The following is a 16073-nucleotide window of genomic DNA, read 5'->3' as shown; positions in this document are numbered from 1 at the left end:
AATCCGTTCTTTCCCCTGCTCTTTTTACGAATTATTCCAGCAATAAGCGTAGTCTATTCATATTTGTTTGTTTTGCCATTTATATCCTGCCTTTCTATGATAAAATCAAACTCAAGAACGCTTGCAGACAAAAATATAAATCATAACAAAAAACAATCCTAACAAATATTTAAAAATCACAGAGAGGAATAAAAAGCCACAGTGATATAAGGGGTTAGGGGGTTAGATCTAAACTGGGAAACACCCAGTTTCAAATCCCCACTTAGCCATGAAGCTCACCTTGAGCCAGCCACTCTCTTGGCCTAGCCTATCACACAAGTCCAGATAATTGGTCAATTGCCTGTTTTGGGTGGGGCCATACTCCCCCTGAAGGAGCAGGTTCATAGACTTGGGATGCTTCTGGATCCAACTTTATCACTAGAGGCCCAGGTGACCTCAGTGGCTAGGAGTGCCTTCTACTAGCTTTGGTTGGTAAGACACCTATGGCCATATCCGGACCAGGATAGCTTGACCACTGTCATCCATGCACTGGTAACCTCCAGGCTGGATTACTGTAATGCGCTCAATGTGAGGCTGCCCTTGAGGTTGGTCTGGAAGCAGCAGCTGGTGCAAAATGCTGTGGCTCAACTGGTCACTGGGGCAGGGTATTGTCAACATGTTACCCTGCTGCTGAACGAATTGCACTGGCTGCCCATTACCTACCAGGCTAAGTTCAAGGTGCTGATTTTGGTATATAAAGCTCTATACAGTCGTAGTCCTATAAAGCCCTATACCAGTCATTCACTGTGCTCTGAAGATGACGGCCTCCTGCAGATACCATCCCATAAGGAGGTCTGTTCCATACAATATAGGAATCAGGTGTTTGTGGCACCTGCCCTTTGGAATTCCTTCCTATTAAATATGAGACAGATGCCATCTCTGTCATCTTTTTGGCACCTACTGAAAACCTTCTTCTTCCAACAAGCCATTTAGGTAAAAAGATGCTGGGGTTGGCCATTCTGCATGCAAAGCAGATGCTCTACTGCTAAGTTCTTTGGGGGAAGCTGTATGCAACCCATAGCCCACATGCTAGCCTCCCCTGGTGTAGAGAGAGGAGAAGGCCCGAGCTTTAAGCTCCCAAAGCAGCTTATAAATTTATATTCCACAAAAAGATGTTAATACATTAAAGATACATATATGCCCTCATTTCTCTCTCTCTCTCTCACTCACTTTTGTTTCTTGGTAAATGATGTCATAACTCAAGTGCCCAGAACAATGTGATTGGTTATATAAACTCATGTGGCTAACACTGTTAGTTTATTCAAACTACTATTGTTTAGGGTTTTCTTTTTTTAAAAAAAAAAACAACTTGCCCTTTGCAGATTTGCAAGAAATCTTTGAAATTATAAACAGGGGTTCAAGAAACCACAGTGATGTTAGCGGTAAAGGAGCATGAAATTGAAGGACTTTAGTACAGAGCCAGCTTATTTATCCATGCTGGCATGTTGAGAATGAGTGCCTCCAACCGTGCAGAGCTGGGCATAGAGTTAGGTGGTCATGTGATGGCTTTGGCATATGCCCAGTCTGCAATTTTCCACCCGTATTTAATATGCTATAGCAAAACTGCCAAAAGTGGATTGGATGCTGCCATGATAAATGTGAGCAGAGCTGCAAGCCAAGCACACAAGGAAGGAATTGCATTGCACAGAGTCATCCAAGTAACATACACATTGGTTTCACCAGCTGGCCTAGTCGGTGACACTGTGTGTTGGGAGGGTGGGAATGCAGTTTTACAAGCCCCTCTTCAACAGTGAAACCCACTGGGTGGCTGTGGAAGTCACTGACTCTCAGATTAGCTCTAACCAGCTTCACAAGGTTGCTGGGTGAACAGAAACGAGGTGTGCAATTCTAAGATCTGTTGTACACCAAGAAGTGTTGTAGACATAATAACAAAATGTATTCGCCTCATCTTGGCAATGGCGATACATTTCCTTAGGGCCTGCACAGGTGGCTAGGTTGCATTTCTGCCTGGATATAAAATATACAGGTTATGCACGAGATGCCTGCTACCGGAGCAATGTGTTGCAATGTGTCTTGTGCATGTGGGTGTTGTTGGTTTTTCTGCAGGGTGTGAGTGTGTGTGTGTATGTCCAGTGTCCTCTATGCCTGCCATAGATATGTAGGATGCAAGAGGGTTTTGCCACTGTCTACACTGTGCTCTTAATATACTTCTGCGGCAGATGGAATAACTTAGTTAACAGACTATTTAAATTCCTAGGGGGGCACCTGCAACTATTAGAAATTGATTTTATGAGCCTGTTATACAAACATTACTCTTCGAGGTCTGAAGCCCATTGAAATTCTTCCTGCTTTCTCACAAACAGATGGTGCTTGGAATTTTTCCCCCTTCTAAACCGGCTCACATTCATAAATAATAACCTCCAATCTCTCTTGCGAGACAGAAACAATTCTAATTAGAATGGTGTGAATCAGCTGTGTTTCTCCTTGCACATTTCCCTATTTTTGAGAGAGAGAGAGAGTGGATTATAGGAGGAAGAGAGACTACTCCAAAATTAGGAAGGATCTCTCTCTCTCTCTCTCTCTTGGCAAACCCATCCTCAGGCAAGTGTTTGTGACACGTACAGTATGTTTGTCATAATTAGACAAAGAGAGGAGGGAAAGGAGGCTTCAGTGTAATTTGCCAGAGCACCGGAATCCAGATAGGCAATATGGTGGTTCCAAAACGGAGCCGATGTAATTTGGGGCAGCAAATAAGAAGTCATCTCGGATGGTGGAACTGGAACGCAATACTCCCTCAGCAACAGGCTGTAAGTCTCTCAGAGGCCCGTAGGAGGCTGCACCTGCAACACTCTTAAATTGCGGGCATCTTGGTACTAAGAAAATGTCAACAAATTGGAGAGAATTCAAGGTGAAGAGGAGGAGGAAACAGTGGATAGGGCGGGGGGGCGCGGCAGGAGGAAAGGGAACAGATTAAAGAGCTGGCGGGATTGATTTCGAAGATTAAAAGAGCTGAATCTGTCGAGCTTGAGTAGGCAACAGCTCAATGTGTTCGAGAAGCAGGGGAAGTGAAGGGACATTATGATGGCTTGTAGATACCTAAAGTGTCCCCCCCTTTTTTCCCCTTTACATACCTGAAGAAGGAAAGGGCAATTATACTGAGTACAAGTACCTCAGAGAAAGGGGTTCTGAGGAACAAACAGAAATACACTTTAATGTAAGGGGTTTCAAATGCCGTTATCAGGGGTTCCTCAGGGAGACGAGCAATGGCTGACGAGCTTCCCCTGAAAGATAGTTGGCCTGTTACCAAAGGCCTTTCCCAGCATTGTATAGCCAGACAGTGTTTTAGGCACACTCTCCATTCAAGAGGAGGTGTCGGGGAGGCCCATCAGGCTATGTATGGGCCAGCGGAGGCTAGTCCATTAGGGCAAATGGGGCATTGTGCCAATCTTGATTCAGTCAAGCAGACTGAAGGCTTGCCTGCCTTCCCACTTATAACCAGTCCAGGCGGTGCAACAGCCTAAAGACTCCTCAGGCGCAATGTTGCCCTTGTAGAAGTCAGCCAGGAGGAAGCTAGAATGAGGTGTTTCTGCCTGTCTTTAGCTCCACCTGCTGTTGACCTCCCTGCTCTCCGCCCTACCAGTCCCAATGGGCACCAGCCTCCCCTGGGTTGGGCCTTGTTTGAACCAACTGTGCTCCGTCAAACCTCCTGTCCCTGAATCCTCTGAAGCGCACAAGCATTCCATAGCAGACAGGCAAGATAATTTCGAACGGGAAAAATGTTTGAAACCACTGCCTAAATTTGTGGGGATAGACAGATGTGTAGATTTGGATCCAACCCTGCCCAACTCCTTTTAGGAACATTCCCACTGCTTTATTTGTTTTTCTGACTGGAGCTGTTTTAGGGACATGCAAGATAAAAACAGTAAACCAACTCCAAGGGAAGGAGATGCTTTGGCAAACCCACTTGTCTATGCTGTTCCAGCCTCTCCTTTCCCCTTGATCTCATTTGCTTTCCCTCTCTGCATTTTCTCCTTCCAATTCTCTTATTTAATGTTAAAAGGGAGGGGGTGAGAACATAAGTCTCAACACAATGCTTCCCACCTTATGGTGACTTCAGACCAAGAGATGTCTTGCAGCTAAAAACCTTATCACTTCACATCAGCTCAAACACAATCCTTTTCGACGGAGGCAATTTACACATTAAGCTGCAAGGAGGCATTGGTGGGCCGAATTTTGAGATGAATTTAAAAGTTCTCTCCAGGCTGAAACATCCAAGGGATTTTGAAGGAGACCAAAGTTGCTACAAGGTCAGTAAAATCCCTCAGGAACAGGGCCACCCTAAGATATTTTGCTGGCTTAGAAAATGACCTAGCCCGCCACCACAACATAAGAAGGACTTGCTGGATCTGGCCAAAGGCCCATCTAGTCCCTCATTCTTTTCTCACAGTGGCCAACCAGATGCCTCTGGGAAGCTCCTAAGCAGGCCCTGAGTACAATAGTGGTATCCCCTCTTGTGACTCCCAGCAACTCGTATCCAGAGGCATACTTCTCCAACAGTGGGGGGAGAACATTGCCATCATGGCTAGAACACATTGATAGCCTTATCCTCCATAAATTTGTCTAACCCTCTTTTAAAGCCATCTGGTGACTATCGCTACATTTTCTAGAAGCAAAATCCCATTGTTTGAATGGAAATGGACTGCCTTCAAGTCAATCCTGACTTATGCCGACCCTATGAACAGGGTTGTCGTGGTAAGCGACATTCAGAGGGGGTTTACCATTGCCTCCCTCTGAGGCTGAGAGGCACCCAGTGAGCTTCATGGCTGTGTGGGGATTCAAACCCTGGTCTCCCAGGTCATAGTCCAACACTCTAACCACTATGCCACGCTGGCTCTCTTTCCATAGTTTAACCAGAGCTTGGAAAAGTTACTTTTTTTGAACTACAACTCCCATCAGTCCAATCCAGTGGCCATGCTGGCTGGGGCTGATGGGAGTTGTAGTTCAAAAAAGTAAGTTTTCCAAGCTCTGAGTTTAACTATGCTTAAAAACATAAGAGCCTGCTGGATCAGGCCAATGGCCCATCTGGTCCAGCATCCTGTTCTCAAAGTGGCCAACCAGATGCCCGTGGGAAGCCAGCAAGTAGGACCTGACACCATTCTCCCCATCTGCAATTCCCTGCACCTGCTATTCAGAAGCATACTGCCTCTGACTATGGAGGCGGTGCATAGCCATCATGACTAGTAGCCATTGATAGCTTTATCCTCCATGAATTTGACTAAGTTAAGATGTGCGGTTGCCAAGACCAGTCAAGTTATTTTGGCACCCGAGGCAGATAATCCCACAAGTGCCTCTCCCCTTCTCTGGCGATGAAAATACAATAGTGATAAATGAAGTAGCCAACAATCTGCTGCCCTTTCAGGATGTCCAAAATCAACTGCCTCTAAGGCAGCCACCGCCTTCTGTCCAACGATTGACCCATCCCTGCTCAGGAGGTGTCTTCACGTCTCTATATGAAATGTGATGCAATTACATATTAGACCTATCCTCATGACATATCCAGGGTGAGTGAACATATGTGTACATAGAGGGGGTAGCAGGATTTTAGCAACAGATCTTGTCCCTGGGACCAGCATCAGCGGTTGGCATTGAAAGGAGCCTGCCAAGGCCCAGGACCCAGAAAGGGACCCATTGCTTAGTGCAAGACCCCCAGGACCTGTCCTTCCTCTTTGCTGTTGCTCTTTATGTACATCTCCAGGACTGTGTGAAGTACAATGAGCCTTGCTTTGCCCTCTCCTTCCGGAGAGTGGTGAGGATTGGGCCCAGATGAAGAGGGCAGACAAATGTGGTTTTGGGACAATGGTGAAGGATTAGGCCTACTAAGGGAGTGAGCCCCACTGAAGCCATCTCACTGGAGGGCCTCCCAAAATCTAGAACTGACACAAACTGCCCCCAAACGATGAATATTCAATTGAACCTCTGCATGGAGTTTTCATAAGTCCAACTGCATGCAGACAGGGCTCTCCACGCAATCAGGAACTCTGGGAAAGCAGACAAAGTGTTCACCTGCATGCAGCCTGTTCAACTGAAGCCAATCTTTAAGATCTTCTGAAGAGGCCTTGCTGATCGTTCCACGGCCAGCAGATCGGTGGCGCCTGCTTGAGACAGAGACAGGAATGACCTTTAAATGCCTCTTAGAAACGGAATTTATTTACCTAAGCTTTCTGGGACTTTGAAAATTAATTTTTAATTTTATCTTCTTGTGCACACTTCTTAGTGTTTTATTTGTGACAGCTGTGTTTTGTTTTTAATCTAGCTTTTAGGAAATGTTGCATTTTTGGGGGGGGTTATGAAAACCATGGAGATGTTTTATTTTATTGATATATTTTTTAAAATAAATAATAAAATCAAATAAAGCAAATAAATGAGGATTCCTCTCTCCACACCCTTTTCCAGGGCTGGCTCCAAATTAGATGGCTCCCCTGGTGGACCCTGGTGTGCTTATCTGCCTCCAAGCAGTGCTGGGTGGCTTTGTATAGCCCTTTAATTTCCCACAATGCCCCAGATTGATGCTAGGTTGTGGGGCAACAGCAGTAGGCCTTGCCAGGGCTCTAAGGCCCTGATAGCAGCCATGCCCTTCATTCACCAAAACATGTCAAAAGGTCAACCTTCATGTGTCAATCAGCTCCTTCACAAAGGTTTTGTCAAATGGTCCCAGAGCCTTTCTTGACTGGTTTATTTTTTTCTTTTTTTAATGCTGTTCTCTGACTGAATTTGAATTTTTCTTTACATGACATTTGGGCTTCTTGGCGCAAATTTTGCAATTACTTTTCCCCACTTCGCCTCACTTTGGCATACCACACAGACAGGCATAACAGCTGAGGGTGTGGAAGACAAAGAAGGGGGTGGAATATCCCATTTATAATAGATGAATAAATTGTTCACAGAAAACTGTCTGAAATTGGGCAAAAGAAGAACATTCTTTGGAATGACAGGAGTACCAGGATGTAGTCATGTCTATTTACAGATTCTGTTCGGAATGAGGGAATGACTTGGTAGGTCGGTATGATTGCCCCCAAATGACTTCAGCCAGAGGGGGTGAAAGCAATGAAGTCATTTTGGCCAACAACTGGAACAAAAATGGCAGAAATCTCAGAGTGAATCCAGCCAGATGCAGTGAATAAGCCGTTTGAGATCTAGTGGCAAAGGCTAACTTTACACCACTATTGCAGCTGTGTTGTGCTACCCAATAGCTCTCTCTGGAGCTGTAAAGGCCTGGTGGGTATGGGTGTGAAGCAGCAACATCTGGAACTCTCCAGGAGCCACTGGCTAAGCACTTGGCAGATAACATCACTCGCATCTGCACTGACCTAGATGCTCTAACAGAGTCAGAGATGGATGAGACCAGGATACCATCTAGCACTGTTAACATTTCAGACTGTTTTGCCTGAGGATGTGGACAAACAGCTTTGAAGCTGTAAGGCCTACAACCTACTTACTTGATCCTTGCTGTTCTGGCTTTTCAGGTTGAGAAGATCAGAATGGAGCAACTGGACCTCAGAGGTAGTTAACCCTGAGAAAGGAACCCATATCTTCTTCAAGGAGGCGATAGTGAGGCCACTCATCTTTTAAAAAGCCAAATTTAGATCCTTTGGCCATAGACAACTTCCATCCAATCCTTAAATTGCCCTCTGAGGCAAAGTGATAGAGCGGGTGGGGATGGAAGAATCTATCAATTTTGGCTCTCTCAGTTTCTCATTTTTCAAGTCTTAATTCAGTTCTTCACATTTCTGCAGAAATTTGCTGATTTTTAAAAAAAACTCATGAAACTTCTTCAGCGTTTTAGTGCGAATTCCTCCTACTGAATGCATTTTTGTATGCAGTTTTGACTAAGGTACCCATTTTTGCAAGCAATTTCTCCTAATAGAATGTATTTTTGTACATTATTTTCACTAATATATTAATTTTTATGCACACTTTCTCCTAATGCATGCATTTTTGTAAACACCGCTTGCTTGGAGAACGGCATTGCAAAATTCAGATCAGTGCGAATGGCGGCTGTGTTTCGGTTCTCATAGTTTTGGAAAGTGGTGCAAATTTGATAAATCTGGCTTTAAATGTGAATTGAAATTCTCCTCTATCCCTAGTTTTGACTAATGTATATCTTTTTGCGAGCAATTTCTCCTAATAGAATGCATTCTTGTATGTGATTTTCACAAATGTATTCGTTTTTATGAACACATTCCCCTATGATATGAATTTTTGTAAACATTGTTTGGTTGAAGAACTGCAATGGAAAAATTTGCATAAGTCCCAGTTTGGAAGGATGGCTTGTTTCAGTTCTCATGTTGTTTCAGAAAGTGTGAATTTGACAAATTTGGCTTTCAATGCAAACTGAATCGAATTTCACCCCCATCCTTAAGAGCAGGCGCTGCCCTCTCAACTCCAGGCAGTTTTGGATAATGCTGATTATTTGAATCCATTTCATTCTGGATTCAGGTTTGGATATGGGACATTAATGAGTTTGGTCACCCAGATGGACTGCTCTCACTGGAGGATGGACGGGGGAGCTCTACCCTGTTAGGCCTCCTGGAACTCTCCGAGGCTTTTGACACCATCGATCATGGTATCCTTCTGAGTTAGCTATTGGGATTGGGTTTAGGAGGCACTATTTTACAGTCATTCAGATTCTTTGGGAACAGTCTCACCCAGAAGGTGGTGCTAGGGGACTGTTGCTCCACTCTGTGGCCATTGGCTTGCAGGGGTCCGCGGGGGTCCATTTTGTCCCACATGCTGTTCAACATCTACATGAAACAGTTTGAGCTGCAGTGTTGCACTCAGCTCTACCGCTGTTTTCCATCCTCAGATCCCGGGGATGCTGTTGAGGCCCTAAGCAGTGCCTGGCAGCAGTTTTGGGACAGATGCAGGCAAACAGGTTGCGGTTGAATCCAAGTACCATGGCTGGAGGCAGTATGCTTCTGAATACCAGTTGATGGAAACCAAAAGAGGGGAGAGTGCTATGGTACTCAAGTCCTGCTTGCGGGCTTCCCGTAGGAATCTGGCTGGCCAATGTGAGAACAGGATGCTGGACTAGATGTGCCATTGGCCTGATCCAGCAGGCTCTTCTTGTGTTCAGAGGGATGATGAGTGGGGAAATCCCAAGCTCTGGAAGGGGTTACAGCTGGCATTCAATGAGGTGGCACTCTCCCTGAAAGACCAAGTATACAATTTTGGAGTGCTTCTGGATTCAACACTGACAGGTAACACCTGTGGCCAGGAGTGTTTTTTTACCAGCTTCAGCTGATACGCCAACTATACCCCTATGTGGAGAGGGGCTGACCTTGCCACAGTAATCTATGCTCTGCTCATATCCAGACTAGACTACTAGAGTGCATTACATGTACAGTGTACATCGAGCTGCCTTTGAAAATGGTTCAGAAAGTGGCTGCCATAGTCCTATTGGGGGCAAGGCAGTCATGCAACATGTTATCTGTGCATTCCCATGCCTAATCAAGGTGATGGTTTTGACCTTTCAAGCCCCAAATAGTTTGGGCCCAAGCAATTTATTGGACCACCTGCACCTATACCATCCTGCCAGCACCTTACATTCTGCTTTAGAGGCTCTCCTGGTGTACCCACTCACTAGGTCAGAAAGATAGGTGGCCATGAGGGAGAGGCCCTTCTCTGTGGTGGCCCCATGGCTACAGAACTCTCTTTCATTGGATCTGCCCCAAATCTCTATGCTGCAGGCTTTTCAGAAGGCCCAGAACACTTCCCTTTTTCCAGGCATGATGTCCATTAGCTGGGTGATGGTCTTCCTCAATTATGTTCTCTCCAGTTCAGTAGCAGAAGAGTGCTATTGCACTCATGCCCTTCTTGTGGGCCTATAGCCATCTGATTGACCACCCCTGGAACAGAATGATGGATTCATCTTACGTTCTTATCAATGTGCCTGAAAAACATGAAAGGATGTGGAAGTTCTATCTGTGCAGCTTAATTGGTGACACCTCATTCAAAGACAAATCATGTGAATTATCACCACTTGTGGGCTGTGCTCACCGACTGCAAAACATTGGGTGGTATTCAACAAAGTCCTACTGGGAATGGAAAATGGAAATGGACTGCCTTCAAGTCGATTCCGACTTATGGAGACCCTATGAATAGGGTTTTCATGGTAAGCGGAATTCAGAGGGGGTTTACCATTGCCTTGCTCTGAGGCTGAGAGGCAGTGACTGGCCCAAGGCTTCATGGCTGTGTGGGGATTCAAACCCTGGTCTCCCGGGTCGTAGTCCAACACTTTAACCACTGAAATGAATGAACCTAAGTTAATCATATTAGCTTCAATGGGTCTACTCTGAGTAGGACTAGCATCAAATAACATCCAGTATCTCTGCATGGCAGTGTGAATCCTGTGCAAAAAATCTGTTGCCAGGACAGGAATAGATACTCTTAATAGTGCTGTATACTCCAGAGGTTTGTCTGATGTCCACTAAGACCAGGGCCTTTAGTGTAACAGTATCTGCCCTTTGGACTGTGCTCCCAATGAACCTCAGCCAGACATCCACAGTATTAGCATTTAGGCACCTGCTTAAAACTTATCTGTTCTTCCAGCTTTCCCTGAGGGGTGATCCAGCTATGTTGATGCAGTTAACTGATTTATGGGGTATTCTGTGCTTGTTTTATGAATGTAATTTTATCGTGCATTTTGTGCTATTCACCGCCATGGTTTTTTGCCCCCTTAATGTTGACAGAATACAGACATTTTTCTGCAAAAAACTCCTCCTCCTCCTCCTCCTCCTCCTTATTATTAAAGCTGCACTTGACAGAGCTCTAGATTATGCAGTGCAAAGGACTTTGCTCACTGGAAATGAACCAAAGAAATGATGAAATTTTAAAAGGGGTAGGCCTAGAAGTAGGCATTGTGAGAGCAGGGGCACAGGATATAAATTCAGAAGAGCAAAATTACCACAGGCCTAACCACAAGTGCCAAAGACACTTGAAGAGAGACACTGCTTACAAGTGCCTGTACGCTAATGCTAGGAGCCTGCGAACCAAGATGGGAGAACTGGAGTGCTTGGTCTTAGAGGAGAGCATTGATATAGTGAGCATAACGGAGACCTGGTGGAATGGAGAAAACCAGTGGGATACGGTTATCCCTGGATATAAACAATATCGGAAGGACAGGGAAGGACGTATTGGTGGCGGAGTCGCTCTATACGTGAAAGAAGGCATTGAATCCAGCAAGCTCGAAACCCCAAAAGAGGCAGACTCCTCCACAGAATCGTTGTGGGTGGTGATACCATGCCCCAGGAGGGACTTAATACTGGGAACGATCTATCGTCCCCCTGATCAACATGCTCAGGGAGACCTTGAGATGAGATATGAAATTGAGGAAGCATCCAAACTAGGAAATGTGGTAGTAATGGGTGACTTCAACTACCCGGACATAGACTGGCTGCATATGTGTTCCAAAGAAGCAAAGTTTCTAGATATTCTAAATGACTATTCCCTAGACCAGTTGGTCATGCAACCGACCAGAGGGATGGCAACCCTGGACTTAATCCTCAGTGGGGACTGGGACCTGGTGCAAGATGTAAGTGTTGTTGAACCGATTGGGAGCAGTGACCACAGTGCTATTAAATATAACATACATGTAACTGGCCAATTGCCAAGAAAATCCAACACGGTCACATTTGACTTCAAAAGAGGAAACTTCACAAAAATGAGGGGATTGGTAAAAAGAAAGCTGAAAAACAAAGTCCAGAGGGTCACATCACTCGAAAATGCTTGGAAGTTGTTTAAAAACACTATATTAGAAGCTCAACTGGAGTGCATACTGCAGATCAGAAAAGGTACCACCAGGGCCAAGAAGATGCCAGCATGGTTAACGAGCAAAGTCAAGGAAGCTCTTAGAGGCAAAAAGTCTTCCTTCAAAAAATGGAAGTCTTGTCCGAATGAAGAAAATAAAAAAGAACACAAACTCTGGCAAAAGAAATGCAAGAAGACAATAAGGGATGCTAAAAAAGAATTTGAGGAGCACATTGCTAAGAACATAAAAACCAACAACAAAAAATTCTATAAATACATTCAAAGCAGGAGACCATCTAGGGAGACAATTGGACCCTTGGATGATAAGGGAGTCAAAGGTGTACTAAAGAACGATAAGGAGATTGCAGAGAAGCTAAATGAATTCTTTGCATCTGTCTTCACAGTGGAAGATATAGGGCAGATCCCTGAACCTGAACTAACATTTGCAGGAAGGGATTCTGAGGAACTGAGACAAATAGTGGTAATGAGAGAGGAAGTTCTAAGCTTAATGGACAATATAAAAACTGACAAATCACCGGGCCCGGATGGCATCCACCCGAGAGTTCTCAAAGAACTCAAATGTGAAATTCCTGATCTGCTAACTAAAATATGTAACTTGTCCCTTGGGTCCTCCTCCGTGCCTGAGGACTGGAAAGTGGCAAATGTAACGCCAATCTTCAAAAAGGGATCCAGAGGGGATCCCGGAAATTACAGGCCAGTTAGCTTAACTTCTGTCCCTGGAAAACTGGTAGAAAGTATTAAAGCTAGATTAACTAAGCACATAGAAGAACAAGCCTTGCTGAAGCAGAGCCAGCATGGCTTCTGCAAGGGAAAGTCCTGTCTCAGTAACCTATTAGAATTCTTTGAGAGTGTCAACAAGCATATAGATAGAGGTGATCCAGTGGACATAGTGTACTTAGACTTTCAAAAAGCGTTTGACAAGGTACCTCACCAAAGGCTTCTGAGGAAGCTTAGCAGTCATAGAATAAGAGGAGAGGTCCTCTTGTGGATAAGAAATTGGTTAAGAAGCAGAAAGCAGAGAGTAGGAATAAACGGACAGTTCTCCCAATGGAGGGCTGTAGAAAGTGGAGTCCCTCAAGGATCGGTATTGGGACCTGTACTTTTCAACTTGTTCATTAATGACCTAGAATTAGGAGTGAGCAGTGAAGTGGCCAAGTTTGCTGACGACAGTAAATTGTTCAGGGTTGTTAAAACAAAAAGGGATTGCGAAGAGCTCCAAAAAGACCTCTCCAAACTGAGTGAATGGGCAGAAAAATGGCAAATGCAATTCAATATAAACAAGTGTAAAATTATGCATATTGGAGCAAACAATCTGAATTTCACATATACGCTCATGGGGTCTGAACTGGCGGTGACCGACCAGGAGAGAGACCTCGGGGTTGTAGTGGACAGCACGATGAAAATGTCGACCCAGTGTGCGGCAGCTGTGAAAAAGGCAAATTCCATGCTAGCGATAATTAGGAAAGGTATTGAAAATAAAACAGCTGATATCATAATGCCGTTGTATAAATCTATGGTGCGGCCGCATTTGGAATACTGTGTACAGTTCTGGTCGCCTCATCTCAAAAAGGATATTCTAGAGTTGGAAAAGGTTCAGAAGAGGGCAACCAGAATGATCAAGGGGATGGAGCGACTCCCTTACGAGGAAAGGTTGCAGCATTTGGGGCTTTTTAGTTTAGAGAAAAGGCGGGGCAGAGGAGACATGATAGAAGTGTATAAAATTATGCATGGCATTGAGAAAGTGGATAGAGAAAAGTTCTTCTCCCTCTCTCATAATACTAGAACTCGTGGACATTCAAAGAAGCTGAATGTTGGAAGATTCAGGACAGACAAAAGGAAGTACTTCTTTACTCAGCGCATAGTTAAACTATGGAATTTGCTCCCACAAGATGCAGTAATGGCCACCAGCTTGGACGGCTTTAAAAGAAGATTAGATAAATTCATGGAGGACAGGGCTATCAATGGCTACTAGCCATGATGGCTGTGCTCTGCCACCCTAGTCAGAGGCAGCATGCTTCTGAAAACCAGTTGCCGGAAGCCTCAGGAGGGGAGAGTGTTCTTGCACTCGGGTCCTGCTTGCGGGCTTCCCCCAGGCACCTGGTTGGCCACTGTGAGAACAGGATGCTGGACTAGATGGGCCACTGGCCTGATCCAGCAGGCTCTTCTTATGTTCTTAACAAACATTTTTTTAAAAACCATTTTATGCATGTCTGGATTTTCCTATTGCCTTGGGGGTGGAGGGGGGAAACAGGCCAGCTGAAGGTCTCTCACGTAAAAGGCAGAAACAGAACTACAACTACTGTCATATCCTAACCATATATTTGCTGGTTGTCAGTCTGGGTCATGAACTCTGAATAACCCCATTCAAGCATTACTGAGCAAGAAGCCTATGGAGAGAAGGCCCAATGTCTTGCTTTTGCTTTCCTGCTCTATGGGATGCCTTGTTAACACTTCAAGGGCTTAACATGAGCAACAGGGTTTATTAGGACTGACCTCATAGAAACCTGGTTCATTCAAAGCTAGGGATCAGCACTTTGGAGCTGATACAGGAATGTAAAAGGGAGTTTTGTTGGACATGTACAGAGTGCCTTCTTCTCACCACTGAACAATCGCAGCTACCCCCCCCTACACACACACACACACACACACACACATGCACACACTTCTGGGATTATGAATAACCACATCAGCATTACAGGTTATGTATCCATTTAGTTATAAAATGAGTCATACTCCTGCCTTTTGGGTTTTAAAAGGATTGCCAAAATGCCTTGCAATTAAAGATTTACAATAAAAGCAGACAAAGGCACCATTAACAGCAAGGGAGTCCGATCCAAATTAAACACCTGGAGAAACAAGGTTTTTACAGGACATCTAAAGCCTTTCAAAGAAGGGGCCAATCAGACCTCCCTGGGGAGGGAGTTCCATAACCTGGGGGTCACAACTGAAAGACCCTGCCTCACATCTCAACTAAGCACACCTTCTGTGGGTAAGAATATAAGAACATAAGAAGAGCCTGCTGGATCAGGCCAGTGGCCCATCTAGTCCAGCATCCTGTTCTCACAGTGGCCAACCAGGTGCCTGGGGGAAGCCCGCAAGCAGGACCCGAGTGCAAGAACACTCTCCCCTCCTGAGGCTTCCGGCAACTGGTTTTCAGAAGCATGCTGCCTCTGACTAGGGTGGCAGAGCACAGCCATCATGGCTAGTAGCCATTGATAGCCCTGTCCTCCATGAATTTGTCTAATCTTCTTTTAAAGTCGTCCAAGCTGGTGGCCATTACTGCATCTTGTGGGAGCAAATTCCATAGTTTAACTATGTGCTGAGTAAAGAAGTACTTCCTTTTGTCTGTCCTGAATCTTCCAACATTCAGTTTCTTTGAATGTCCACGAGTTCTAGTATTATGAGAGAGGGAGAAGAACTTTTCTCTATCCACTTTCTCAATGCCATGCATAATTTTATACACTTCTATCATGTCTCCTCTGCCCCGCCTTTTCTCTAAACTAAAAAGCCCCAAATGCTGCAACCTTTCCTCGTAAGGGAGTCGCTCCATCCCCTTGATCATTCTGGTTGCCCTCTTCTGAACCTTTTCCAACTCTAGAATATCCTTTTTGAGATGAGGCGACCAGAACTGTACACAGTATTCCAAATGCGGCCGCACCATAGATTTATACAACGGCATTATGATATCGGCTGTTTTATTTTCAATACCTTTCCTAATTATCGCTAGCATGGAATTTGCCTTTTTCACAGCTGCCGCACACTGGGTCGACATTTTCATCGTGCTGTCCACTACAACCCCGAGGTCTCTCTCCTGGTCGGTCACCGCCAGTTCAGACCCCATGAGCGTATATGTGAAATTCAGATTGTTTGCTCCAATATGCATAATTTTACACTTGTTTATATTGAATTGCATTTGCCATTTTTCTGCCCATTCACTCAGTTTGGAGAGGTCTTTTTGGAGCTCTTCGCAATCCCTTTTTGTTTTAACAACCCTGAACAATTTAGTGTCATCAGCAAACTTGGCCACTTCACTGCTCACTCCTAATTCTAGGTCATTAATGAACAAGTTGAAAAGTACAGGTCCCAATACCTCAGAAGACATGTGCGGGAAGTGTGATGGGTATGACTTCCAAGGCTACACACACACACATATACACATACACACACATACTCCTAAATCAACTTTCATTTTTGAAATTAGTCTCCATAGTTCTGTCATTTTGTCTCTAGGATTGCTAAAAGTAAAC

The 16073-nt window shown here is 44.8% G+C and overlaps 1 long non-coding RNA gene across 4 annotated transcripts in view; it reads right to left on the bottom strand.

The window, feature by feature from the left end:
- The window catches only part of LOC133389547 (uncharacterized), a 47252-nt gene that overhangs the window by 16124 nt on the left and 15055 nt on the right, over positions 1-16073 (bottom strand). The window contains exons 2-3 of one of the 4 annotated variants that reach the window (XR_009764129.1): positions 7497-9949; positions 6064-6155 (exon numbers count right to left, since the gene is read on the bottom strand). This is a non-coding gene — a long non-coding RNA (uncharacterized LOC133389547). The remainder of the gene's footprint in view (positions 1-6063; positions 6156-7496; positions 9950-16073) is intronic. The other 3 variants (XR_009764130.1, XR_009764131.1, XR_009764132.1) reach the window with 3 other exon arrangements.

This window comes from Rhineura floridana, chromosome 7 (assembly GCF_030035675.1).
Source record: "Rhineura floridana isolate rRhiFlo1 chromosome 7, rRhiFlo1.hap2, whole genome shotgun sequence".
Lineage (NCBI taxonomy): Eukaryota > Metazoa > Chordata > Lepidosauria > Squamata > Rhineuridae > Rhineura > Rhineura floridana.
This window is presented reverse-complemented; position numbering and strand designations above follow the sequence as displayed.